The sequence below is a fragment of the Mytilus galloprovincialis genome, chromosome 14 (assembly GCF_965363235.1).
Source record: "Mytilus galloprovincialis chromosome 14, xbMytGall1.hap1.1, whole genome shotgun sequence".
NCBI lineage: Eukaryota > Metazoa > Mollusca > Bivalvia > Mytilida > Mytilidae > Mytilus > Mytilus galloprovincialis.
In genome coordinates this window covers 59722304-59736856 of record NC_134851.1, presented here as the reverse complement: position 1 = coordinate 59736856, position 14553 = coordinate 59722304, and the positions used below count along the sequence as shown (strand labels likewise).

The following is a 14553-nucleotide window of genomic DNA, read 5'->3' as shown; positions in this document are numbered from 1 at the left end:
ATTAGTCTCCAAAATATCATTCCAGTTTCACAAAAGGAAGTCAGTGATTTAAATTAGTCATTCCAAACAGCATCAATGTTATACATAGGGTTTTACAAAAATTAGAGCAGTATGAATATATCTTTATTCATTTCATCAAAAAGAACAGTGGCGGATCCAGAACTTTTCATAAGGGGGGGGGGGCCCTCTGGTTGACCTAAGGGGGGCCCGCTCCAGTCATGCTTCAGTGATTCCCTATCTAATCAACCAAATTTTTCCCACAAAAGGCCCCCCCCCCCCCTCCCCTGGATCTGCCTATGAAGAAAATTTGATTTGATTTGATTTTTGTGTTTTAATTCTATATCGTTGTTGTAAGTTTTTATTGGTGGTGGAAGCAGGAGTGCATGGAAAACACAACTGACTTTCAATAGGAAAACTGACAATCCTATAGTCAATCAAGATTGGAGTTGACTGGGTAAACAGCAGGAGCGGGGTTGACTGGCCAGTGATTCCAGTAGCAACTACTAAGACCGCTCAACCACGGAGGCTCCATGAGGCAATCTCAAACAGAGATCAAATGACATAGTATGACGTTCGTTATCACTGAACTTAAGTATACATATTTGTTAAGGGGCCAGCTGAACGACGCCTCCGGGTGTGAGAGTTTCTCACTAATACATTTGTGACGGGATTGCTTCCCTTAGAAAAACTTAGTAGATACTTAGTCAGCCGTAAGCGGTTGAGCTAAGGAAGTACTTCTTTAGCTCAGTCGGTTAGCGCGATGCCTTGTAACACCGAGGTCCCGGGTTCGAGTCCCGGTGGAGACAAGCAATTTTGTAATGAAATTCGTGCTCTCCGGTTACACATTGAAGACCCATTGGTGGCCTTCGGCTGTTGTCTGCTCTATGGTCAGGTTGTTGTTTATACGCTTTCACACATTCCCCATTTCCATTCTCAATTTTAACTATAGGTCAGCATAACTCGATATACATGATATTATACCCATAAAATCTTCATATAATACTAATGTATACCTCTAAGAAACCTGAACCACAATTCAAACTAACTTAAACAACTTATCCTGAAATATTTACATGTATAAACAACGTACAGATTATGTGTTAAAACTGACATCAAGACAAGAACACAAGTGGAGCAGGTACTATACTGACCCCTGCCGAGCACACAAGTTCACCTCCAGATTTTATAGGGGTTTGTGTTGCCCAATCTATAATATTATATGGACTTTTTGGTTGTCTTTTGGATATTTTTCCATCTTAGCCTGAGTTTGTTATTGTTTGTTTAAAATGAACTTAATTTAAAGTGGTTTCTGATTTGTTCCTTCTAAGTGTCTTCTTATCTTTTTTAAAACAAATTTGTCCAACTTTTTTGTTATAATATATATTTATCTGTAAAAAAGTCATATTAAATCAGTAAAATTGTTTTGACTTTAATGCTTAAAATAGATATAAGAAGATGTGGTATGGTTGACAATAAGACATCTCTCAATCCAAGTCACAATTTGTTAAAGAAAATCCATTATAGGTCTAAGTATGGTCTTCAACAAGGAGCCTTGGCTCACACCGAACTGCAAGCTATTAAGTGCCCTCCCCCAAAAAGTACATCTCTACTTTTTAGCTTGGCAATAATCAGAAATCAATGTGTTTTCCATTTGACACACATATAACATCCACAGTGACCTAACTGACCTCATTTCAAAACAGAAAGTAATCCTAGATTTAACCCGCCTCAAAAAATAACCCTTAATATGCAAACTACAACTTGAATCTATAAATATCTTACTATACACCTCTTGTTAATTAATAACTAAACAATCAGCTGTTAACAACCTTACCTGTGTTGTGTTAGAAGTTGTATATTCCATTGTTTACATAATGTAAATTTCTCCTGAGTGCAATACACCACAGCTTATTGATTTCTTTTACAAATATTGTTTACTCTCTTTACTACTATATATCTGACAACACAAAAATAGAATCCAACCATTATATATTACTATGTGGAAGCTCCCCACCTACTCACAGAAATTTATTGTAGTGGGGCTCTCTACAGGTGAGAGTCTTCAAAGTGAAAGTGGAAAATAAGACAATTTATGTTTTAGAGGTTCTGAGTGGGATTTGGAATGGTATTAAGATCATTAAAAGTCATAATTGCATATGAAATTTAGTGAATAAATTTCAAAGGTAAGATCATTTCATAAAAGTACAATAAAAAAAAAAGTATAAAAAAAACAGGCATTGAAATATTGCTAAACAAACAATTGACGAAAGCACAAACAGCATTAAGGCCAATGAAAAAAATGGTGAACTCAGTTGCTCTTAAAAGTCAGCAGTTTATATTGATTGAAATGATCACCATGAATCATGGTGTTGGGGACACAAAACTGTGAAGTTGAAAATTCTATTCATCAGTGGAAAGGACAACTTATTTGTTGTCCACTTAAATTGTTATTCCTGCTAAAACCTAATGCTAACCAGGGGAGATAACTATAGACAATTCAGGGGAGATAAATAGCACAATTAAGGGGAGATAATTAGCACAATTCCAATAGATTTATTAAGATTTATTTATAATGCATGTAGAAAATATATACCATTTTCTGTTTATTTAATATTTCCCTTTAAAAGGAATATAGACAGCACTGAAATACTTTCGGAGTTCTTGAAAAGTCAAGCTCCAGGGGTTTTGACCACCAAAATGTCCAAAGGACCACCACAAGTTTGGTATTTTCCAATAGACATATTGGTGAGGACCAGTAGATTTCTTCAAGGACCATGCAACAATAAAAGAAAGATTCTGAAAACTCAGAAATATTATTATTCATTATTATACCAATGGGAGATAACTCTATCAGAAATAGAAGGGTATAATGCCTGTTTAATGTAAAAAACAAAAAAAGAACTCAAAACAATTTATATTTCTCAACATTATAAGTACTTAAAATTGTAATATTAATCACTTTAATATGAACTACACAAACCTATCTCTATAATATGCACAAAAAAACTCACTAAAAAAGATTTTCATAGACTTTTTCTAATTAATTCTTGAGAATACAATATTATCTTTTTCAGATTTACCAAATAATCAATTCCTCGACATAAACCCCATAGGTACGCTGTCATTGTACTAAAAAATTAAGGGGAGGTAAACTTATTGATTTTTCTCAACAAGGAAGTACTGTGGTTTCCAGTAATTTTAAGGTCACAACGGTAGTGAAATCTTGAATTTGTTCTTTTGACTTTTCCATTCGTTTACAATAAAAAGTCACAATAGAAGTGAAATTTATTTGTTCTTGTGATTTTTCCATTTGTTAATAATACATATTAAAAATGAAACATGTCAATAAAATTAAGGGCAGCCAATCATCATGCAGATAAATCAAAATTTAAAAAAAACACATTTTTGAAAAAAAAGAGTAAATTGTATATTTGACATACTGAAATCAAAACCCTCAATAATCAGCTTTAAAATAATTTAAAAAAAAATTACATGGTCATGAAAAAAATAAAATTGCATATTGGACTTTTTGCTGAAGTGACAGATATCTTAATAATCATTGACAGCAGTAATGGTTCAGCTACTTAAGGTTTCAGCAATAATGAAAGCAATTTGATCTCTCAGACTTGTGTGTGAATGCCTGTCTATTGTTTTGGACTGAGTGTTCAAGGTCTCTTTGCATTCTTAAACCTCCTTTCAATAATATTCTAATTTAACAATGTTTTACCTGACCTTGATGTCATAAAAATTTTGAGGATGATAAATATTGTATTGAAACTTTAAAATCAGCCAATCAAATTATTGGATTTAGTTATTATATTTCGAGCATAATTTTTGTACTCTGATCGAGTTAACTGAGTGAGTGAGTCAAGTTTTATTACTGAGGGACGGTCAGGACTAGAACATGCCCTGAACCAATATAACTGCATGGGTCTTAGCACCAAATAGACAAAGTCAAAGTCTCTTGCTTTTTGTCAATTACTATTAACAACATTGTGGAAAACACCAAAGTAGACGATTCTAATCCTATTGAGTGGTTTTATCTTTAATTAACAACTATTAGGCTCACACCAGTAATTTTCTTGATTCACATTCTAGTCTTCAAAAATCTTTCCAGTATATAACAACATTGAACAACATGATATGGTAAAAAAAAAATCAGCATTTTTTTCAAATGCAATTAATTAATTAATTTACGCATGCAGTGACTCTGTCAAATCTATAGTAAACAGCGTGATAAACCAACAGTCTGTCTGATGTCAACTTATATTATGTAATTGCCGTAACAGTATATGGACCAAAAAAATGAACGTTGACATACTGAAAGTGGCTAAGGTTGGTTTTCAAGGTTTTGTTTTGTGCTAATGATTGAAAGCTTTGAACAACAATATGCCGTATGGTCCTCAGAAATGATACAAGGTCATATGTCAAGGTCATTATTAAACTTCTTCACATGCGTAAATTGTGTCAAGTTTAACCTTACTATAGTTTTTAAAGGTGTGGTCCAAACCCAGGAATAATGGGGATTCCAACTATATGTCCCTATTTAAAAGCGATTGATTGTCAAAAAAAAAGGAGGGGCTTCAACCCCAACCCTGACAGACTCCCTGGATCCACCAATGACTTAAATAGCTTCAAATTCATGTACAAGTAAAATGCAATAAACCTCAACAGTCATTGTCGATGTTGTCTTTAGATCTTTTTGGTTATAAGGAGAATTAAGTTTCAATGGTGATCTGTGGGGATCTAAGGACTTGTCTAGACTAAGGTCAACTAATAGCTTAAATATAGTAAGGACTCAATCATGTTAAATGTTGAAGGAAAAGAAAATATCTGTTCTATATTTAATTAATTGCCTTTTAAATGTATTAGTTATGTTTGTCAGTTTGCTGTCTCATTGATGTGTCCCAATATTTCCTTTTTAGAATTCATATGTGAACAATCATTTGGCTTTGGTCAGACACTGAGACATTTCTTACATTTCTATGCTCAAAAAAAGATAAAACTTTTTTTTAAATTTTTTAAAATTTGGTTTACAAAATAATTCAAGGGAAGATGCATTAAAAAATTATGCTCAAAAATGATATAATAACATACACTTATAATATTCTTCTATTTTCTTTTTTTTGGTTTACAAAATCATTCAAGGGAATTTAAAGACACATTAAAAAATTCATGACTTTTTTCTATAAAAATCATGTTAGATTTACATAATGATGTACAATATATCCTGAATCATATAAAAATCATTTTTAAATTGTAAATTTTTATGCCCTTTCATCTGCATGTATTCATAAAAATATCGGTACTTAGTAAAGTCATAAAAAGTAGGCGTATACAAGTCACATGACGGATGGTAGGTGTGGGGGTAATTACGTGTATCAAATAAAAAGAATTTGTGTAAATAACGCATTAGTTACTGATCAATCATTCCTTACATGTATATTCATGTGGACTATATAACGTACAAAGGTTAAACAGTTAAACAAGAAACTTCATGTATCATATAGGTTAAAAAAATTGAATAAATCATTTTATGTAAATTTAAGGATGTTTGCTCCTCCATTTTTTTGAATTTTTGGCAGATTTTCAGAATCCTCTGGTTTTATCCATGTATTGTCATTAAAAAAAATTTGCCCACTAACCCCTACTTTTTTTTTCATAATATTATTACATGAAGTTTAAAAAGCCATAGTTCAAAATTTTATAAAATTCTTGTTATTTTTTCGTCGTTTTTGAAACAAATAAAGTGTCAATGTTAAACATATAGAAAATCCAGAGAGAATTATTTCCCGCCAAATTTTCAATGGCTTATATCTCGAAAAAGAGCATACGGACCCTCCATTTTTTTCTACTTTTTAAGTTTCTTTATTTATATACTATCAATTCATAATAGTCTTTTAAAAAGCTTGTTATTTTTCTACCGAGTAGCGAACATCCTTACGTTTTATGAAATTTTCAGAACCCTTTCAAGTTTCTTTCTATTACTAAACATGTTTGTCCCCCCCTTTTTTTAAAGAATTTAATGATCTCACTTGAATGACTTGAGTCTGCCAACATTTCATGACATTGAAATTAACAGCAGATTTACTCTTTCTAGTTTTCTTAGTAGTTATTATTTTTTTACTTCTCACTCCCCCCCTCTTTTTTTCAAAGAATTTATGAAAAAAAAAACACTTTATATTAATTGTCTTTCAAATTAATTATAAAGTTGTTTCAAAATAATGTGTGTGATGGTTTCAAGATTATTGAATAAAATATATGTCTACCAAAAAAATCCTCACTAAAATCTCCCCCTTCTTAGCAACAAATTCCTCGTCAACTTAAATAAACCCAGAACCAGAAGACACAAAATGTTCAGTCATTAACGGATATCAAATCAATTTATATGTCATATTTCCAATTTATTACTCTCAGATGAACTTAATGATATTTGTAATTTGTACATAAGCTGTATTCTATGTCTATAGCCATCCTTTATAGTGTGATCATAAATATATGAAATTTGACATACATCTTTCAACTGGTCTGTCACCTACATGTTTTTATTACTTCCTCGTTGCAATAGTTTCTGACTATTTTTGGACCCCCCCCCCTTTTTTTTAAAAGAAGTTACGAGAAAAAATATTCTTTTTATAATTGTCTTTTAAGAAAATATAAAGTGGTTTAAACATGATGTTTATGATGGCTACAATTTTGATGAATAAAATATATATCTACCAAAAAATCCTAACTGAGGTCTCCCCCTTTTTTTAACAGCAACAAATTCTTAAGTCAACCAAAACCTGAAGACAAATTGTTCAGTCATTATATAACGGATGCTAATCAATTTATCTGTCATATTTCCTATTTTTTGCCCTAAGATTACCTTATGGATCACATCAAAAGATCAATGTAAGATAAAAAACTTAATTCAAATAGTTTGGGGTGGGGGTGTTGAACTGCTGCAAGATGATTAAGTTATCCGACATTGATTTTTACATCTATATGGGTCAATCAATATTTCCCAAATTAAGTTAAGAGAGGGGTGGGGGGTCAGTGAAAAAACTATGTGAATTAAGTTTTTTATCCTTCATTGAACTTTTGATGTTGTCCCTTATGGATATTTGTAATTTGTACATAATTAAGCTGTATTTGATCTATTAACATTCTTTGTAAAATGATGATAAACAAGAAATTTGACATACATCTTTCAACTTGTCCGTCACCTTTTTGCCTTTATTACTTCCTTGTCAGAATAGTTTCTTATCATTTTTGTCTCCCCCTTTTTTTAAAGAAATTAAGATAAAATATACATCTTTTTATAATTGTCTTTTTAGTAAATTTGTGGTAAAAAAATAATGTTTGGGATGCATGGTTTCAATTTTGTTGAATGAAAGACATGTCTACCAAAAAAAATCTTACTGAGGTCTCCCCCCTTTTTAGCAGAAAATTCTTTAGTCAACCAATAAAACACCACTAAAATCTGAATACACAAAATGTTCAGTCATCATATAACGGATATCAAATCAATTTATATGTCAGATTTCCTCTTTATTACCTTAAGATGAACTTTGATATTTGTAATTTAAATTGTATATAAGCTGTATTTCATATCTATTACCATTCTTCATAAGATGATAATAAACACGGAATTTGACATACATCTTTCAACTCGTCCGTCACCTACATGCCTTTATTACTTCCTGGTCTCAATCACAGCAAATTATATAAAATTGAGCTCCCTCAGAGAATCAGAGTGAGGATCCAAAGGCAATTCAGTGCACAACCTTTAGCATGTTTAGAGAATTAAAATTAATAAGTAGGCTGAAAAGTAATAATAAGGGATTTAAGCACATTTTTAAGCCTTGGAGCATCAGTAACAGAAACAACCATTAAAAAATAGATATATATATTGCATAGAAAATTGTTAAGAGATATAAGAAGATGTGGTATGTGTGCCAATGAGACAACTCTCCATCCAAGTAAATAAAAATTAAATTAAATAAACCACAAAGCGGGCTTACACTGAGCAGTAAACTATAAAGGGCCCAAAAAGATATGACTAGTGTGATACTATTCAAATGGGAAAAACAACAGTCTTATATCTAGATGTAAAAAGCAAGAAACATTTATGAACTACATCAACAACCAACAACCACTGAACATCAGGTTCCTGACTTAAGACAGGTGCAAACAAATGCAGCGGGTTTAAACATTTTAATTGGTACCAACCTTCAGCCTAATACCTAAACCAATACCGTAGTGTAAAAAAAAATTCTGAGTCTTTAGGTCAGATCTTAGAAACAAAATAATCTTAGAAAAGTCTAGTATAAAATTTCTTACAAATAGATAAATAAACCCATGCTAAGAAAAGAATAATTAAGTTGGAGAGACATTACAATTCAATTTACAGAGAATCTTGACCTTGTCCAAAAATTGGTTTCAGTTATTAAAACATGTAGTCTAGACTTGTAATACAATGTACTAAAACTGCTCCAAATTTACTTTCCACGACACTAACTCTAACTTAGTATAAATCCTAAGCATATCTAAATCTCATTGAATCCCAATCTATCAGAATAAGAGGCTTGTAGCAGTTCTAATTAAATACATGTAATTACTCTCAAAGTACCTTAAAACAATACGCTTATTAGGCAGAAAGACAAAAAAAATAAGGCCAAAGCTTAAAAACACTGAGTGAAGCATGTTACATTTTTTGTAATGACTATAAAGTACTTTTAAGGTGGTACCTAACACTACAGGGAGATAACTCTGTAAAGTCAGCTTAACGTTTTAATTACGTTGTGTTGTACAAGGAATATGAAGCTTCTCAATGATCAAAATTGGTGTTTGTCAAATTGCTATATAACCAGTGTATTTTTTCTGACAAAACGGTTGGTTCAAATTTTTAAAATTTTTTATATTTTTGTTTAAGTGTCAAAGTAAATACTTTGACCAAATTTAATGAAAAATTAAATGAGCCAAATTTATTTTAGTGAAAGTGTTGGGTACCACCTTAAGCAATAAATATTACTCTCATGTTACTAAGCACAAAGTAAAAAACTTTTCAAAGTATGTTACATTATGTAATTTACCCTAGCTAATAGTACCTTAAAGTTCAAAGAAACATTACGCTTACTTAAAGCACAAAGTAAAAAAAAGAGGCCAAAACTTTAACAAAAGCATATATGTTTTAGTTTTAGTATAATTACTCTAAAAGTACCTTATGCTTTTACTAGGACACAAAGGTTTAAAAAAAAGGCCAAAACTTAAAATAAAATTCAGCATGTTACATGTAATTCCTGTAAAATATGTACCTTAAAGTTCTAATAAAAGATACGCTTACTTAAGGAACGAAAGTTTTAAAAAAGACCAAAACTTAAAAATCAAAGGCATGTTACGTGTAATTTCTAAAAGTACCTTAAAGTTTAGAAACATTATGCTTACGTAGGCACCAAAGAAAAAGCCAAAACTTGAATTCAGAGGCAATGTGTAATTACTCTAAAAGTACCTTAAAATTCTAAGAAACATTTAGGCGCAATGACCATAAAAGGCCAAAACTTGAAAATCAAAGGCATGTTTCGTGTAATTACTCTAAAAGTACCTTAAAGTTCTAAGAAACATCACACTTACTTAAGCTTATAAAACACAAAGATTTTTTTTATATCAAAGGCCAACATGTTACAATTTTTTTTAAATTACTCTAAAGTACCTTAAAGTCATAAACACTCTCCCTTACTGAGTATAAAGGCCAAATCATTAACACATGTTACATGTACTTTAATCCAAACAACTTCAGAGTTATAAATATTATACTTACTAAATACTTAAAGCACAAAGTGAGAAAAAAAAGGCCAATTTAAAACTTTTAAACAAATGTATTTTTCAGGCATTTGTTTGTTGTCATACAAATGATAACATATTTGAAATCTTTATGAATATGACAGTCTGGGACCTTCAAATTAAAATTAGCAAATACTGTGGATTCATTATTATTCGTTGGATACCAATTTTCATGGTTTTCGTGGGTAAAGGTGAACCACGAATTCAAATGTGCAACGAATGACATATTTTCAATAGACTTTATATACAGACATTGGCAAAACCACGAAATCAAATATCCACGAATATGGAGGTTTTCAGCAAACCACGAAAATTAATACCCACGAAAATAAATGAATCCACAATATTCAATATAAAACTGTTCCACTTGATTTGCCAATGAGATAATTATCCACAAAATTTCAAATAAAGTGGATGTAAGCAATTAAAGGCAACTCACAGTACAGCCTTCAACAATGAGAAAATCTCCAATCATTTGTTCAGCCATAAATTTAATTGGCCCCCACATGAAAAATATGAAACAATTCAATTAAGAAAACATTATAACCGCTAAAAAAAACAAATATAACGAACATGAATCTAGGGCATTATCTAGCTTAATATATATATAGATATAAGAAGATGTGGTATAAGTGCCAATGAGACAACTCTCCATCCAAGTCACAATTTGTAAAAGTAAACCATTATACTGCAGTCATCAACATGGAGCCACAATTGGTTCACTTCTTACAGTAAACTATTATAGGGCCCCAAAAATGACCAGTTAACGTGTTTGAATGGTTTTACACTATCAACGGTCTTATCTATATAAAAAACAAGAAACAAAAAAAACTTATGAACCACATCAACATGATCAACAAATGACAACTATGTACTTTTCTCTAATTAAGAATCTGGACACAAACTATATGCACTATATATGAGACAGGAATGTTGTAATTGAAAAGGATATACATGCATACATGCATTTAATGTTCTTTACTACAAATGTATAACAGGTGTGACTCATCGAGACAAAAAGACATATTAAACACATCTATTGATCTTAAAGTATGGCCTACTTTTCTTTTTTTGAAACAAAAGACTACATGGTAATAGGCTTTGCTCATTGTTGAAGGCCTTACAGTGTTGTTAATATCTGTGTCATTTGGTCTCTTGTGAAGAAAAAATTGTATCATTGGCAATCATACCACAACTTCTTTTTTTTATATAACACATATAATGATCTTTGTATGGCCTACTCTCTATTTTTGAGACAAAAGACTATATAGATGTGGTATGGGATTTGCTCATTGTTGAAGGCCTTACAGTGTTGTTAATATCTGTGTCAATTGGTCTCTTGTGAAGAGTTGTCTCATTGGCAATCGATCATACCACAACTTCTTTTTTTATATAACACATATAATGATCTTTGTATGGCCTACTCTCTTTTTTTGAGACAAAAGACTATGTGGTATGGGAGTTGTTCATTGTTGAAGGCCTTACAGTGTTGTTAATTTCTGTGTCATTTGGTCTCTTGTGGAGAGTGTCTCATTGGCAATCATACAACATCTTCTTTTTTATATAACATAAGTAATGATCTTTACATGGCCTACTTTCTATTTTTCACAGAGACAAAAGACATAACACACATATTGATCTTTGAATGGCCTACTTTTCTATTTCTGAGACAAAAGACTACCCATATGTGGTATTAGCTTTGTTAATTGTTGAAGGCCTTAATATCTGTGTCATTTGGTCTCTTGTGGAGAGTTGTCTCATTGGCAACCATACCACATCTTCTTTTTTATATAACTCATTTAAAGATCTTTGTATGGCCTACTTTTCTATTTTTGAGACAAAAGACTATGTGGTAATTGGCTTTGCTCATTGTTGAAGGCCTTACAGTTTTGTTTATTTCTGTGTCATTTGGTCTCTTGTGGAGAGTTGTCTCAGTGGCAATCATACCACATCTTTTTTTTTATATAACATATGTACACATGTAATTACCTTTTTGCTTGGCCTACTTTCTATTTTTCACCAAGACCAAAGACATAATACATGTATTCATCTTTGCATGGCCTTTTTTCTATTTTTCATGGACACAAAAGACATAACTCATCTATTGATCTTTGCATGGCCTACTTTCTATTTTTAAGGCAGATCAAGTAAATAGAAAAATCAATCTTCTTTAATACTTAATTAGATCTACAAAGTCCCAGTGTGTCAACAACTTATTGATGAGGATCGGTGCATAGAAGTTACCGACCAGGAAATGAGACCTGATTTGAGGACTTAATTTAAGACAGGGGAATGAGCATGCCTCGACACTAATTTAGGAATAATCAAAATACTTTTAAAAGTGCACAATTTAAAACTTCAGCATAAAAAATTACTGGCCAGAAGGGGGGGGAGGTGTTATCTGCACGGAAGAACGGGAAAATAAAATTGCAATTTCATGATAATGAACAATTAAAAATGACATCCTCGCTGATCTTTTTGCCAATTTTACAAAACAGGGAATTACGAACGTTTTTCACAGCTGCATGTGAAATGAACATGGCAAAACATGTTGCACGTAAATAACCCTTAATTACTGGGCAGCCTCTTCTAACACTTGCATGCCTCTTGGCCATGATTTTACCAGAATAGCTGCTTTAAGTAAAGTTAGTACTTAAATAAAAGTAATCCTTAATACGTATGGTTGTTTAGTTCACACTATTTGATACTGCAAAGCATTTAATTTTTGCATTGTTTCAAGTTTCACAATCCTAGCTCAAAACATGTTTGAAAACATGCTAAAGTGTCATTTTCATGTTTTTCTTGTGTGCCCTTCAACATGTTCAATGGATCCTTTAAGCCATCTTATCTTAATTTTTGTCTTAATCAGGGAATTAGTCAAAGAAATTCCTCATAAACAATATATTCATTTCAACTACACAGCAATTAAGTCTAGTATCAATTTTCTTGGTCTCAATAACAATTAATCCACTGAAAAGTAATATCATCATGCAGCACCCACCCATATCTGTGACTGAAAATAAAGCATTAGATACACTTTTAGGGCGTAAGACCTAATGAATGTATCTAATTTACACCAAGATAGCATTGCATATAAATTAATGCAGACATGAAAACTAAAGGCCCCTTTCTTATTAATTATTCCCCCAAAACCAAATTAAATTATGAAAACCTTAAATCATCTAGAATTTTTTCAAATGTTCATTAACATTCAAAAGTCCTTGTTTTTTGAAATTGTATTGTGTGTTTGTTGTTTTGTTACAAATGTCTGTCCAAAACAGCTAGAAGTTTTCAAGATTTTCAAAATTCAAGAGTCCTTTGTTCTTTGTTGAAATTCTATTGTGTGTTTGCTGTCTGATAAATTTTTTTATCCGAAACAGCTAGATATTTTCAAAGTTTTACACATTTAAGAATCCTTCTTTGTTAAAATTGTAATGTGTGTTTGCTGTCTCATTACAAATGCCTATTCAAAACAGCTAGAAGTTTTCAAAATTTTCGAATTTTTTCAATAGTTCTTCTTTGTTGAACTTGTATTGTGTGTTTGCTGTCTAATTACATACGTCTATTCAAAACAGTTAGAAGTTTTCAACATTCAAAAGGCCTTTCATTGTACTTGGTTGTAATTGTATTGTGTGTTTGCTGTCTAATTACATACGTCTATTCAAAACAGCTAGGAGTTTTCAACATTCAAAAGGCCTTTCATTGTACTTGGTTGTAATTGTATTGTGTGTTTGCCGTCTCACTAAAAATATCTCATCGGTCCCCTTGTCGCCCTTTCTGAATGTGCATTTTGATTTTCTGAATCATCTGTTGCAGATCTGACCAAACATAATTCACACAAGATGATTTGTTTTGTCATTCCTTCAGGGTCTTTGACAGTACAAGGAAACATATAAAAAAAATTACTCATTGTATATCATTCATTTTATTGTTTCAAATTTACTCATTACTAACTATTAATTGTCAATGATATTTTTAGAAGTGATAATATTTTATTATTCTAAATTATGAAAATAATATGTCTGTGGTAAAACATGAGGCTAAAAATATCATATTTTAATTGCATCTGATATTTGAGGTTCAATAATTTAGTAACAAAACCTGAAACGTAGTAAGTTTATCAGGATAATTTGTTCTTCACAGTGTTCAAAACTGTTTTATCTGAGCAACTATTTAAATACACAGAGGAAAAATCTACTATTCAATATAGACAAACTTTATCCTGCCAAATTATTTATGTATGTGCCTGTCCCAAGTTAGGAGCCTGTAATTCAGTGGTTGTTGTTTGTTTATGTGTTACATATTTGTGTTTCGTTCATTTTTTTATATAAATAAGGCCGTTAGTTTTCTCGTTTGAATTGTTTTACATTGTCTTATCGAGGCCTTTTATAGCTGACTATGCGGTATGGGCTTTGCTCATTGTTGAAGGTCTTAGGGTGACCTATAGTTGTTTATGTCTGTGGCATTTTGGTCTCTTGTGGACAGTTGTCTCATTGGCAATCATACCACATCTTCTTTTTTATATTTATATTTGGACCCCCTAAAGTTGGCACCTCTTGTTTTCAGTTACTAATTTCACTCTTATAACCAGCTTCACACAAACTGATAGTAACTAATCCAAACTTGTACTGATACCTGCATGGCCATGTATAAATGATGTCCCATAATTCATTCACAATTAAGTGCACATGACAATGAAGAGGAAACAAATAGAAAAATGCACTCTTT

The 14553-nt window shown here is 31.5% G+C and overlaps 1 protein-coding gene and 1 long non-coding RNA gene across 5 annotated transcripts in view; one reads left to right on the top strand and one right to left on the bottom strand.

Moving 5' to 3' along the window:
• LOC143058967 (uncharacterized) overlaps nt 1-14553 on the bottom strand; it is an 83797-nt gene that overhangs the window by 26122 nt on the left and 43122 nt on the right. The window contains exon 1 of one of the 4 annotated variants that reach the window (XM_076232446.1): nt 1835-2021. The exons of the other annotated variants lie outside the window; for them this stretch is intronic. The gene's annotated coding sequence lies outside the window, so the exon portion shown is untranslated. Of the gene's footprint in view, nt 1-1834; nt 2022-14553 lie in introns of those variants that run through there. 4 annotated transcript variants of the gene reach the window in all.
• LOC143058974 (uncharacterized) overlaps nt 1-14553 on the top strand; it is a 399737-nt gene that overhangs the window by 363274 nt on the left and 21910 nt on the right. The window lies entirely within an intron of this gene.